At 41.8% G+C, this 14,967-nt stretch overlaps 1 protein-coding gene across 3 annotated transcripts in view; it reads left to right on the top strand.

The window, feature by feature from the left end:
- Nucleotides 1–14,967, top strand: part of LOC129556327 (ninein-like protein) — a 73,156-nt gene that overhangs the window by 10,509 nt on the left and 47,680 nt on the right. The window contains exon 2 of one of the 3 annotated variants that reach the window (XM_088835525.1): nucleotides 1,798–1,870. The exons of the other annotated variants lie outside the window; for them this stretch is intronic. The gene's annotated coding sequence lies outside the window, so the exon portion shown is untranslated. The remainder of the gene's footprint in view (nucleotides 1–1,797; nucleotides 1,871–14,967) is intronic. 3 annotated transcript variants of the gene reach the window in all.

Genomic DNA, 14,967 nt, shown 5'->3' with positions numbered 1-14,967 from the left:
TAACAGTAGATGGGTTGCTTATCATTGTTTTCTTTTGAGGTTTTTTTTTTTTTTTTTCATTGTTATAGCATTATTGGGGTTTTTTTTTTGGTAAAAAATTTTAATTGAAATATTTGCAGTGTTTCAGCTGTAGGGGTTGCTGGTTGACAGACATTGTGTAGCATTTATAAAATTTATAATTGTAATGTTTTTATCCTTCCAAGAGAAATTTTTTTAGAAATTTGCAAAAGTAGATAGCAGAAAATCTCTTTGACCTTTCTGTTTTCTATCCTGGCAGTGTGTAGGGTTGTTGTGGTTTTTTTTTTTTGGTAGTAACCTTTTAAGATCCTTTTCCAGTAAATAATAAGTAATTTACATGATTTTGTCATGTGTTATTGCTTCCATTCTGTTCAGTCACTCAGTCGTGTCCGACTCTTTGAGACCCCATGAATCACAGCACGCCAGGCCTTCCTGTCTATCACCAATTCCCGGAGTTCACTCAGACTCATGTCCATCGAGTCGGTGATGCCATCCAGCCATCTCATTCTCTGTTGTCCTGTTCTCTTCCTGCCCCCAATCCTTCCCAGCATCAGAGTCTTTTCCAATGAGTCAACTCGTCGCATGAGGTGGCCAAAGTATTGGAGTTTCAGCTTTAGCATCAGTCCTTCCAAAGAACACCCAGGATTGATGTCCTTTAGAATGGACTGGTTGGATCTCCTTTCAGTCCAAGGGACTATTGTTTTTTTGTCACTAGTTTTATCGAGTAATAATTTATGTACAACACAATACACATTTTAATAGGGTTTTGACAAATGTATATAATCCTTGTAACCAGCAACCCAATCAAGATTTCTGCTATCCCAAGGATTCCCTTTTCTCTTCTGTGGCACCGGCTACCTCCCATCTGCAGCCTTAGGCAGCCAAGGATTTTCTTTCCCCTACAGATTATATTTGTCTTTTTTATTGTATTTCTGGAGTCAGCATGCCAGCAATTGCACACTTTTCTGTACAGGGCCAGTTAGAAGCATACAGTGTGTACTTCTTTCTGTCTGACTTCTCAGTGCAATGTCTTTAAGATGGTCCTTAATGACTCTATTGACTGTGTATTTTGTTGGTAATTCATTCCTCTTTATTTTTTTTAATTGTGGTAAACGATACAAAACTTAACCGGTGCCATTTCTAACCATTCTTCTGTGTCCACGTTAGTGGCATTAATTATTTTCCCACCGTTGTGCAACCATCACCCCTGTTTCCAAAGCTTTTTCATAACCCCAGATAAACTCTATAGCTTTTAAGCAGTAACTACCCACTCTTCTCCCCCCTCAGCCTGGTAGCTCTAATCTGCTTTGTTTCTGTGAGGTTGCCTGTTCTAGACATTTCAGATGAGGGCATCATACAATATCTGCCCTTTTCTGTCTGGCTTGTTTCACTAAGCAGTGTTCTCAAAGTTCATGTTGTTGTATGTATTAGCACTTTTTTTGGACTGAGTAATATTCCATTGAATAGACATACTTTGTATGAACATAGGTTTTCAGTTCTCTTGAGTGTATTCCTAGAAGAGAAATTGCTGGATAATATGGGACTTCGAAATTTGACTTTTTGTGGACCCACAAGACTGTTTTCTATAGGGCTGTGCCATTTTATGTTCCTCCCTGCATTGGACAAGGGTTCCAGTTTCTTCCCATCCTCTCCAACACTTGTCATTGGAGCCATCTTAGTAGGTGTGGAAGGACTACTGGTTTTTCATAAGGTACATAAGCATCGAGTATGGCTACGAACTTGGTGGGGGAATTATGAGTGTAATTTTATATGTTCCAGGAGGATGGACTGAGGCAAGTTCTGGAGGAGATGAAAGCTTTATTTGAACAAAACCTACCTGATGTGTAAGTTGGTAAGTTGATTTTTTAAAACAGTTTTCTGCTGCTGCTAAGTCACTTCAGTCGTGTCCAACTCTGTGCGACCCCACAGATGGCAGCCCACCAGGCTCCCCCGTCCCTGGGATTCTCCAGGCAAGAACACTGGAGTGGGTTGCCATTTTCTTCTCCAGTGTGTGAAAGTGAAAAGTGAAAGTGAAGTCGCTCAGTCATGTCTGACCCTTAGCGACCCCACAGATTGCAGCCCACCAGGCTCCTCTATCCATGGGATTTTCTAGGCAATAGTACTGGAGTGGCTTGCCATTGCCTTCTCCGTTAAAACAGTTTAAGAAGTATGATATTGATGTCAGATCATCTTAACATTAGTTTTTAGATATTATATATATTTTTTAATTCTCTGTGAGCTTGATTATACCCTACCTACACAAAAGTAGAAGGATTTGTGTTAATGATTGTTCTGTCTCTAGGGATGAAATTGTGCTTGGCACATGGTAGGTATTCAATAAATAGTTCTTGTTTGACTGGTTTGACTTGAAAGGAATTAGGGTGAATGCAAAAGAGATGACCCCGGAGCAAGTAACAGACCTAACAAGTGAAGTGTGTTGTTTCCGCTGCTTGTTTTCCTCATGTGAGGCCTTAGTGGGTTTAAAGTGAGAACAGGCAGTTTGCAAATTTAGCAGGAGTAGCAGTGACTTCCAGAAGCTCGTGAATTTGGCTGGGAACTTGTGCTGCAGAACACTACAGCTTGGTAGGCTAGAGGGCTCTGGAGTTGCAGAGTGTTTAGAGCCTAGCATGGTAATTGGCACAGAGGAGAATTTGAGCTGAACGACAGACTTCAGAGGATCCTGTGATTGGGTGAAGAACAAGACACAAGACTCCTGACTTCTGGAGAAAACGGAGTTATTGAGAGCTCATCCTGGAGAAAAGTACGTCTGCAACTTGAGATTTCGTCCCTGGCCTTGTCAGGCAGTGTTTCCATCAGTTAGTTGGGCATAGAAATCAGTAGTGTGCTGTTAGGGTGTGTGGAGTACACAGAACAGTAGGGACACTTTGCAGTGACTGGGTTTAAGGATAGATACTGATGAGCGAGGAACTCATCTGCAAGAGGTCTGCAGTGAATGTAAGGGAAATGGAAAGTCCTGCACTCAGGTTCCCAAGTCCTTCATTTGTTCATGCAGCAGATATGCACTCAGCAGTTACGAGCTGATAACGGGCTCTGGTGTTCCAACTGTAAACAGCAGAATCAAGAGGTTTGCCCCTGTGGCCCTCAACAGTGTCATGCAGAAGGCAGATGTTAAATGCAGGTAAACCAGGCCAGAGTACCTGCTGTGAAGGAAAACACCACACTGGGAGAGAGAGTCGTGCAGTAAAAGTATTGGTAGATGAGAAATCCTGGAAATTCTCTCTGAGGAAGAGCCTCTTCAGCTGGAGCCTGAGGGAGCGGGTTTTAGCGAGGAAGTAACTGTGGGCAGAGAGCATTCTTGTTGGAGGAAACAGCATGTGCAAAGGCCCTGAGTCTTGAAAGAGGGTGGCATGCCCAGGGACCTGGTCATTCTCGAAGGCCAGTGTGGCTGGAAGTTAGTGAGCAGGCCGAGGGCGACACCAGGGGAGGTTTCTAAGCATGTGGGGCCGGTAGTGGCATGTTTGTGTTCTGAGGACCACCCTGGCCCTGTGTGGATGGTGGATGGTGGGATCAAGAGAGAGGATGGTGGTCATGCAGGTGACAGGAGGGGTGAGCCAGGCTAGGGGAAAGGAGAGCAGTTTACACACCTCTTTAGGAGGTGACTGAATAGGCTTTGGTCCAGTAAGGGAATATTTTCCTGTATCACACCATGGGGAAGTTCAGGTTCCAAAATTCTGGGCCCTTCTTCCTAGTTTGGTTCTGGGCAGGACAGTCACTATTACCAATTTCTGGTTAAAATTCTTTGTCAGGAGAAATCTATTTCTATTTAATTGGTCACATGGGAATGTGACTTTTTTAATGAAGTTCTTGTGTACTTAATGAAGAACTTTGATGTTAAGTTGGGTGTATTTTATTTGTGCTATTTCATTATAATAATGAGCACATTGTAAGCAGTATGGAGAATAAATGTAACGTCTGTAGAGTGGCAAAAGTGTCCAGAACAGATCTGGAAGACATGGTACATTTATGTACATGGTACAGATCTGGAAGACACGGGACATATATTTTGCCTCTGTTTTCAGGGCCTAGAGCAGGCACATACATTTTGTATTTATCTGTTTCCTTTTAAACTCCACAATAGATATTTATTAATTCTGTACCCCTGGTTTTGTTTTCCTTGATTTGGTTAATTGAGATGTGTGTTCAATCCCTGGGTCAGCCAGATTCTCTGGAGAAGGAACTGGCAACCCTCCCCAGTGTTCTTCCCTGGAAAATTCCCTGGACAGAGGAGCCTGGCAGGCTACAGTCCACGGGGTCAGAAAGAGTCGGACACGTGTGAGGGACTAAGCACACACACTGTGGAGTGTATGTGTGTATCTCACCATTCATAGTGTCATACAGCCATCACCACCACCACCTTCTCCAGAACTCTTCATCTTACCAAACTGAAACTCCACACCCAGTGAACAATTGTAAATCTGATTGGAAAGGGTGATACTTATCTGATATCTAAAGAGATATATATTTTGTATGGGCAAACCAAAATTCTTTCCCTCGATTTTCTTTTGGACACTGGGGCAGCCTTCTCTGTGCTCACTGAAGCCCCTGGTCCGCTTTCCTCCTGATCCACTACTGTCATGGGACTGTCAGGATGAGCCAAACGCTATTATTTCAGTCATGCTTCAGGCTGCACCTGGGGCTCCGTGCTGTTTTCTCAGGAGGTTCTGATCAAGCTGGAGTCTCCCTCCCCCCTTCTGCCATGTTGAATATTTTTTCTTATACATAGCTAATGAGAAATGTCAGCTCATGAGCAGTCATAGGGAAAAATATCCTACTTCCTTATTGATTCATCATGTTCCATAGCTTGAAAAACGATCTCTAAACGTCTCTGTATTTCTTTTATTTCTGGCTAAATCCTTCTTCTACTGCCTCTATCCCTGTGGAACTATCCGCCTACACCTGACACTATTCTCAGAAAACGTGGAGTTCATCAGCTTCTCAAACGTTGGTAGTGGTTAAGGCTAGGAAACCCAGATTCAAGCAGTCACGTTTGTGTAGCTGTCACATGGTGGGTGACTTTAAAATTTCTCTGTCACTGACTGTGTCACCAGTTTATCTTTTACCCTCGGTAAAAGCTCCAAACACCCACATCAGTTTGGGTCCTGCCAAAGTCGTCGGCCTTATCTCCTCACCACCCTCCTCTGCCCCTCAACTCTGCATCTAACCAGCCAGACTGTGTAGGATCCCACAGGTGGGCTTCCTCACCGCCGGTCTTTGTATTGTTTCTCCCCTCCATCTCCTGTACTTTCTCCTGTCCTTCAGGTATCTACTTCCATAGCATCTCCACCAAAAAGCTGGCAGGATTGACACAAAGCCAGCTGTCCCTTCTGAGTGTTTCATGTGCCATCTTTTATATCTGTTTTAGCATTTATGACTCTGTATGGAAGTTGCCTGTTTGTCAATTTTTCCAGTTTCAGTTCAGTTCAGTTCAGTCGCTCAGTCGTGTCCGACTCTCCGCGACCCCATGAATCACAGCACGCCAGGCCTCCCTGTCCATCACCAACTCCCGGAGTACACTCAAACTCATGTCCACAGAGTCGGTGATGCCATCCAGCCATCTCATTCTCCGTCGTCCCCTTCTCCTCCCGCCCCCAACCTTTCCCAGCATCAGAGTCTTTTCCAGTGAGTCAACTCGTCTCATGAGGTGGCCAAAGTATTGGAGTTTCAGCTTTAGCATCAGTCCCTCCAATGAACATCCAGGATTGATCTCCTTTAGAATGGACTGGTTGGATCTCCTTGCAGTATAAGGGACTCTCAAGAGTCTTCTCCAACACCACAGTTCAAAAGCATCGATTCTTCGGCGATCAGCTTTCTTCACAGTCCAACTCTCACATCCATACATGACCACGGGAAAAACCATTGCCTTGACTAGACGGACCTTGGTCGGCAAAGTAATGTCTCTGCTTTTTAATATACTATCAAGGTTGGTCATAACTTTCCTTCCAAGGAGCAAGCGTCTTTTAATTTCATGGCTGCAATCAGCATCTGCAGTGATTTTGGAGCCCAAAAAAACAAAGTCTGACACTGTTTCCACTGTTTTTCCATCTATTTCCCATGAAGTGATGGGACCAGATGCCATGATCTTTGTTTTCTGAATGTTGAGCTTCAAGCCAACCTTTTCACTCTCCTCTTTCACTTTCATCAAGAGGCTTTTGAGTTCCTCTTCACTTTCTGCCATAAGGGTAGTGTCATCTGCATATCTGAGGTTATTGATATTTCTCCCAGCAATCTTGATTCCAGCTTGTGCTTCTTCCAGCCCAGCGTTCCTCATGATGTACTCTGCATATAAGTTAAATAAGCAGTTTAGGGCATGTCATTTTTCAGGGTGGACCTCGGTCACCTTCACCTTTTAATTGCAGTGCTTGTCCCAGCACCTTTGCACATAGTTATGAGTAAATGAATGAAGAATGAAACCAGAAACTCATACTCAGCCACACTTGAGCCCATGAGCAGATTATAAAATTGTAATCTTGTGTCTTATGTCATGCCATCTATAGATAAATTTCATTTTTCAGAACACTAGGAAAGGTCTCAGGTTTTTTGCTTTTGTTGTTTGTTTGTTGTAACTAATAGTTAACTCAGGTATTTTAGGTAAAGAATATAATTCTTTCCTTTTCTTTCCAGTTGATGCTGAGTTTGCATCTGATGCCTTTAAAGTGTCTCCTCGAGAGTCTGCCGATGGGTCAAATGTGTATGATGACCAAATTTTGAAAACAAAAGCACAGTATAAACAGATTTTGAAGGGAAAATATATGATTTAGAAAGATGAATAGTAAATGTTTCCCTGCTAGACTGTTTCCATGACATTTCATTGTTTCCCATTAAAGATGATGAGAAAATCTTTATGAAAGGAAAATATTTTTGTGTTACGTGTGTATGATAAAAATTTATATAGTATTTTAAATGATGTCTCTGCATCTAACTTACTTTTAAGTAGATTTAAAAACCAGCACTGTTGAGTTTTCCATATTATAAGCGATAGTGTTAGTCACTCAATCGTGTCCAACTGTTTGCGACCCCATGGACTGTAGCCCACCAGGCCCTTCTGTCCATGGAATTCTCCAGGCAGGAATACTGGAGTGGGGAGCCATTCCCTTCTCCAGGGGATCTTCCAGACTCTGGAATCAAACTCAGGTCACGTGCATTGCAGGTGGATTCTTTACCATTTGTGCCACCAGGGACGCCCTTTCCAAACTCAGATTGAGCCCTAATAACAGCTGTTTAAATAGCACCCAAAGAGCCAGACTTGTCATTTAGTGATGTTGACTGATAGCTTTCTCGTATGTTCCACTTTTTAATCACTGTATATAGACCCAAAGATTTAGATACTGCTGTAATGGCTACCATAGAGGCCAACACATCCAATAGACATTTGTTGAGTATTTACAATGTGTCAGGCATGAGACCACGTGCTAGCTGGGAGCCAGAAGGTAAACACACATGTTAGTAGTCCACCTCCAAGCCTGATGCGTGTGTAACCCAGGCAGAGGCGTTCCACAGGCCGCAGCTGTGTTCAGTGCTCAGAGGCTGCACTAGAAACGTGCTCATTCACGTCCTGTGCCAGTTGTGGGAAGCACAGTTGGACCTACAGCCCCAGGCCTGCTTTCCTGGCACATACCGGCGACATTTTCACCTACAAGGATCTCTTTCGCTGATTTCTTTCTGGGTGCCGCTCAGTGAACATCCATTCCAAGCATACCTGGGCCCCCAGCATCCTGTGTCCCTCCTCAGGTGCCCCTGTGGTCCCTCTGGCTCCAACAGTTACCACTATCTTGATGAGAACAGCATAGGTTTGTTTGCCTGTTTCTGCACTTCATGCAGGTGGATATATACAGCACATGCTTAGTGCATACTCTGGTTCTTTCACTCAGAACTATGTCTGCAGTCTGCATTCAGATAGTGTAGGTCAGTGTCAATCTTTTGTCTCTGTCAGTGTTTACTTTCCCCTGTTGTCATCTTTCATTGTCTGACTGAATCACAGTTTCTTTACCCGTTTTCTTTACGTACATCTGGGTCATTTCCAATATTCTTTTAATAAGTGATGTCTTTGCTGAAAAAAGAATCAAAGTGAAATTAAAACATTTCAGACATCAGACTAAAAGAGCTTCAGTTCAGTTCAGTCGCTCAGTTGTGTCCGACTCTTTGCGACCCATGAATCACAGCATGCCAGGCCTCCCTGTCCATCACCAAATCCCGGAGTTCACTCAAACTCGTGTCCATCGAGTCAGTGATGCCATCCAGCCATCTCACTCTCTGTTGTCCCCTTCTCCTCCTTCCCGCAGTCCTTCCCAGCATCAGACTCTTTTCCAGTGAGTCAACTCATTGCATGAGGTGGCCAAAGTATTGGAGTTTCAGCTATAGCATCAGTCCTTCCAATGAACACCCAGGATCGATCTCCTTTAGAATGGACTGGTTGGATCTCCTTGCAGTCCAAGGGACTCTCAAGAGTCTTCTCCAGCACCACAGTTCAAAAGCATCAATTCTTCGGCGATCAGCTTTCTTCACAGTCCAACTCTCACATCCATACATGACCACAGGAAAAACGATAGCCTTGACTAGACGGACCTTTGTCGGCAAAGTAATGTCTCTGTGTTTTAATATGCTATCTAGGTTGATCATAGCTTTCCTTCCAAGGAGTAAGCGCCTTTTAATTTCATGGCTGCAGTCAGCATCTGCAGTGATTTTGGAGCCCCCCAAAATAAAGTCTGACACTGTTTCCACTGTTTCCCCATCTATTTCCCATGAAGTAATGGGAACAAATGCCATGATCTTTGTCTTCTGAATGTTGAGCTTCAAGGCAACCTTTTCACTCTCCTCTTTCACGTTCATCAAGAGGCTTTTGAGTTCCTCTTCACTTTCTGCCATAAGGGTGGTGTCATCTGCATATCTGAGACTATTGATATTTCTCCCGGCAATCTTTTTTTTTTTTTTTACAATATTGGTTGGTTTTGCCATACATTGACATGAATTCGCCCCGGGTTTACATAAGTTCCCCCTCCTGAACCCCCCTCCCACGTCCCTCCTCCCTTAACCTCCCTCTGGGTCATCCCCGCATGCTAGCCCCGAGCATCCTATAACATGCATTGACCCTGAATTAGTGATTCGTTTCACATATGACCACATACGTGTTTCAGTGCCATTCTCCCAAATCATCCCACCCTCACCCTCTCCCATAGAGTCCCAAAGACTGTTCTATACATCTGTGTCTCTTTTGCTGTCTTGTATACAGGGTTATCATTTGCATCTTTCTAAATTCCATATATATGCGTTAGTATACTGTATTGGTGTTTTTCTTTCTGGCTTACTTCACTCTGTATAATAGGCTCCAGTTTCATCCACCTCATTAGAACTGATTCAAATGTATTCTTTTTAATGGCTGAATAACACTCCATTGTGTATATGTACCAAAGCTTTCTTATCCATTCGTCTGCAGATGGACATCTAGGTTGCTTCCATGCCCTGGCTATTATAAACAGTGGTGCAATGAACATTGGAGTACATGTGTCTCTTTCAATTCTGGTTTCCTCGGTGTGTATGCCCAGGAGTGCGATTGCTGGATCATATGGCAGTTCTATTTCCAGTTTTTTGAGGAATCTCCACACTGTTCTCCATAGTGGCTGTACTAGTTTGCATTCCCACCAACAGTGTAAGAGGGTTCCTTTCTCTCCACATCCTCTCCAGCATTTATTGCATGTAGACTTTTGGATAGCAGCCATTCTGACTGGTGTGAAATGGTATCTCATTGTGGTTTTGATTTGCATCTCTCTGATTATGAGGGATGTTGAGCATTTTTTCATGTGTTTGTTAGCCATCTTTATGTCTTTGGAGAAATGTCTGTTTAGTTCTTTGGCCCATTTTTTGATTGGGTCATTTATTTTTCTGGAATTGAGCTGCAGGAGCTGCTTGTATATTTTGGAGATTAATCCTTTCTCCGTTGCTTCATTTGCTATTATTTTCTCCCATTCTGAAGGCTGTCTTTTCACCTTACTTATAGTTTCCTTTGCTGTGCAGAAGCTTTTGATTTTAATTAGGTCCCATTTGTTTATTTTTGCTTTTATTTCCAATATTCTGGGAGGTGGGTCATGGAGGATCCTGCTGTGATTTATGTCGGAGAGTGTTTTGCCTAAGTTCTCCTCTAGGAGTTTTATAGTTTCTGGTCTTACATTTAGCTCTCTAATCCATTTTGAATTTATTTTTGTGTATGGTGTTAGGAAGTGTTCTAGTTTCATTCTTTTACAGGTGGTTGACCAGTTTTCCCAGCACCACTTGTTTAAGAGACTGTCTTTTCTCCAATTTATATTCTTGCCTCCTTTGTCAAAGATGAGGTGTCCATAGGTGTGTGGATTTATCTCTGGGCTTTCTATTTGGTTCCATTGATCTATATTTCTGTCTTTATGCCAGTACCATACTGTCTTGATGATTGTGGCTTTGTAGTAGAGCCTGAAGTCCGGCAGGTTAATTCCCCCAGTTCCATTCTTCTTCCTCAAGATTGCTTTGGCTATTCGAGGTTTTTTGTATTTCCATACAAATTGTGAGATTATTTGTTCTAGTTCTGTGAAAAATATCGTTGGTAGCTTGATAGGGATTGCATTGAATGTATAAATTACTTTGGGTAGTATACTCATTTTTACAATATTTATTCTTCCAATCCATGAGCATGTTATATTTCTCCATCTATTAGTGTCCTCTTTGATTGCTTTCAGTAGTGTTTTATAGTTTTCTATGTACAAATCTTTTTTTTCCTTAGGTAGATATATTCCTAAGTATTTAATTCTTTTCGTTGCAACAGTGAATGGAATAGTTTCCTTAATTTCTCTTTCTATTTTCTCATTATTAGTGTATAGGAATGCAAGGGATTTCTCTGTGTTGATTTTATATCCTACAACATTACTGTAATCATTGGTTAGCTCTAGTAGTTTTCTGGTAGAGTCTTTAGGGTTTTCTGTATAGAGGATCATGTCATCAGCGAACAGTGAAAGTTTTACTTCTTCTTTTCCAATTTGTATTCCTTTTATGTCTTTTTCTGCTCTGATTGCTGTGGCCAAAACTTCCAGAACTATGTTGAATAGTAGTGGTGAGAGTGGGCACCCTTGTCTTGTTCCTGACTTTAGGGGAAATGCTTTCTGTTTTTCACCCTTGAGGATAATGTTTGCTGTGGGTTTGTCATATATAGCTTATATTATGTTGAGGTATGTCCCTTCTATTCCCACTTTCTGGAGGGTTTTTATCATAAATGGATGTTGAATTTTGTCGACGGCTTTTTCTGCATCTATTGAGATAATCATATGATTTTTATTTTTCAGTTTGTTAATGTGGTGTATTACGTTGATTGATTTGCGGATATTGAAGAATCCTTGCATTCCTGGGATAAAGCCCACTTGGTCATGATGTATGATCTTCTTAATATGTTGTTGGATTCTGATTGCTAGACTTCTGTTAAGGATTTTTGCATCTATGTTCATCAGTGATATTGGCCTGTAGTTTTCTTTTTTTGTGGGATCTTTAGCAGGTTTTGGGATTAGGGTGATGGTGGCCTCATAGAATGAGTTTGGAAGTTTCCCTTCCTCAGCAATTTTCTGGAAGAGTTTGAGTAGAATCGGTGTTAGCTCTTCTCTAAATTTTTGGTAGAATTCGGCTGTGAAGCCGTCTGGACCTGGGCTTTTGTTTGCTGGAAGATTCTTGATTACAGCCTCTAGTTCCGTGCTTGTGATGGGTCTGTTCAGATTTTCTATTTCTTCCTGGTTCAGTTTTGAAAAGTTGTACTTTTCTAGGAATTTGTCCATTTCTTCCAGGTTATTCATTTTATTGCCATATAATTGCTGATAGTATTCTCTAATAATCCTTTGTATTTCTGTGTTGTCAGTTGTGATCTCTCCATTTTCATTTCTGGTTTTATTGATTTGGATCTTCTCCCTTTGTTTCTTGATAAGTCTGGCTAGTGGTTTGTCAATTTTATTTACCTTCTCAAAGAACCAGCTTTTGGCTTTGCTGATTTTTGCTATGGTCTCTTTTGTTTCTTTTGCATTTATCTCTGCCCTAATTTTTACCATTTCTTTCCTTCTACTGACCCTGGGGTTCTTCATTTCTTCCTTTTCTAGTTGCTTTAGATGTAGAGTTAGGTTATTTAGTTGACTTTTTTCTTGTTTCTTGAGGTGTGCCTGTATTGCTGTGAACTTCCCCCTTAGCACTGCTTTTACAGTGTCCCAGAGGTTTTGGGCTGTTGTGTTTTCATTTTCATTCATTTCTATGCATATTTTGATTTCTCTTTTGATTTTTTCTATGATTTGTTCATTATTCAGCAGTGTGTTGTTCAGCCTCCATATGTTGGCATTTTTAATAGTTTTTCTCCCGTAATTGAGATCCAGTCTTACTGCATTGTGGTCAGAAAAGATGCATGGAATTATTTCAACTTTTTTGAATTTACCAAGGCTAGATTTATGGCCCAGGATGTGATCTATCCTGGAAAAGGTTCCGTGTGCACTTGAGAAAAAGGTGAAATTCATTGTTTTGGGGTGAAATGTCCTATAGATATCTATTAGGTCTAACTGGTCTATTGTATCATTTAAAGTTTGTGTTTCCTTGCTAATTTTCTGTTTAGTTGATCTATCCATAGATGTAAGTGGGGTATTAAAATCTCCCACTATTATTGCATTATTGTTAATTTCCCCTTTCATACTTGTTAGTACTTGTCTTAACATATTGCGGTGCTCCTATGTTGGGTGCATAAATATTTATAATTGTTATATCTTCATCTTGGATTGATCCTTTGATCATTATGTAGTTTCCTTCTTTGTCTCTTTTCACAGCCTTTGTTTTAAAGTCTATTTTATCTGATATGAGTATTGCTACTCCTGCTTTCTTTTGGTCTGTATTTGCATGGAATGTCTTTTTCCAGCCCTTTACTTTCAGTCTGTATGTGTCCCTCGTTTTGAGGTGGGTCTCTTGCAGACAACATATATGGGGGTCTTGTTTTTGTATCCATTCAGCCAGCCTTTGTCTTTTGGTTGGGGCATTCAACCCATTTACGTTTAAGGTAATTGTTGATAAGTATGATCCCGTAGCCATTTTCTTTATTGCCTTGGGTTCGAGTTTATACACCCTTTCTGTGTTTCCTGTCTAGAAAAGATCCTTTAGCATTTGTTGGAGAGCTGGTTTGGTAATGCTGAATTCTCTCAGCTTTTGCTTGTCTGTAAAGCTTTTGATATCTCCTTCATATTTGAATGAGATCCTTGCTGGGTACAGTAATCTGGGCTGTAGGTTATTTTCTTTCATCACTTTAAGTATGTCTTGCCATTCCCTTCTGGCCTGAAGAGTTTCTGTTGAAAGATCAGCTGTTATCCTTATGGGAATCCCCTTGTGTGTTATTTGTTGTTTTTCCCTTGCTGCTTTTAATATTTGTTCTTTGTGTTTGATCTTTGTTAATTTGATTAATATGTGTCTTGGAGTATTTCGCCTTGGGTTTATCCTGTTGGGGACTCTCTGGGATTCTTGGACTTGGGTGATTATTTCTTTCCCTATTTTAAGGAAGTTTTCAACCATTATCTCCTCAAGTATTCTCTCATGGTCTTTCTTTTTGTCTTCTTCTTCTGGGACTCCTATGATTCGAATGTTGGAGCGTTTAACATTGTCCCAGAGGTCTCTAATATTGTTCTCATTTCTTTTAATTTGTTTTTCTTTTTTCCTCTCTGTTTCATTTATTTCTACAATTCTATCTTCTAGCTCGCTTATCCTGTCTTCTGCCTCTGTTATTCTACTGTTTGTTCCCTCCAGAGTGTTTCTGATCTGATCTATTGCATTATTCATTGTATATTGACTCTTTTTTATTTCCTCTAAGTCCTTCTTAAACCTTTCTTCCATCTTCTCAATCCTTTTCTCCAGGTTATTTATCTGTAACTCCATTTTGCTTTCAAGATTTTGAATCATTTTCACCACCAAAATTCGAAATTCTTTTATCAGGTAGATTCGCTATATCTTCCTCTTTTGTTTGTGTTGGTGGGCATTTATCTTGTTCCTTTACTTGCTGGGTATTTCTCTGCCTCTTCATCTTGCTTATAATGCTTTGCTTGGAGTGGCCTTTCCCTCTTCTGGCCGTTTGTGGAGATCTCTTTATTATGTAGTTTCCTCTCTGTGTGTGGGGTTGGACAGGTGACTTGTCAAAGTTCCCTGGTTATGGAAGCTTGTGTCGGTGTTCTGGTGGGTGCAGCTGGATTTGTTCTCTCTGGAGTGCAATGAAGTGTCCAGTAATGAGTTATGAGATGTCAGTGGGTTTGGAGTGACTTTGGGCAGCCTGTATATTGAAGCTCAGGGCTAGTTTCCTGTGTTACTGGAGAATTTGTGTGGTATGTCTTGCTCTGGAACTTGTTGATCCTTGGGTGGTGCTTGGTTTTAGTGTAGGTATGGAGACTTTTGATGAGCTCCTATCGATTAATGTTCCCTGGAGTCAGGAGTTCTCTGGTGTTCTCAGGATTCGGCCTTAAGCCTCTTGCCTCTGGTTTTTGATCTTATTCTTGGAGTAGCCTCTAGACGTCTCTGTCATTTCCAAGGTGGTTCCCTCTGTTTTAGCTTCTGTTTGCTGGTCTCTTCAGTGTCTAATTTCCGCCCTGATACTAGGGGGTGGGTGGACACTTTTTAAGGCTCAGTTGTTCAGTTCTGTTCTGGGAAGGGAGGAACGCTGCAGTCGAATATCTCTGGCGTGTGTGGGGAGTGCTCGCAGCGTCTCGGCCACACTGGGTTTGCCCCCGCTCACAGCACGTATGCTGTCCCAGTCTATACTGCACAGGCTCTAGGTTGCTCTGCCGGGAACTGTCTGAGGCCGGCGCTGGGTTGTATGCACTTTCCAGGTCTGAGTGGCTCAAGTTCAGGTTCTCAGGTACTCCACAAAGGCGCAGACTTGGTTGGGCCTGCGTTTTGTGCCTTCCCCGGTCCGAGCAG

This window comes from Moschus berezovskii, chromosome 1, assembly GCF_049115385.1.
Source record: "Moschus berezovskii isolate FMDL1 chromosome 1, NW_MosBer_1.0, whole genome shotgun sequence".
Taxonomy (NCBI): Eukaryota; Metazoa; Chordata; class Mammalia; order Artiodactyla; family Moschidae; genus Moschus; species Moschus berezovskii.
Note: the sequence above shows the minus strand (reverse complement) of the source record. Positions and strands in the feature narration are given on the sequence as shown.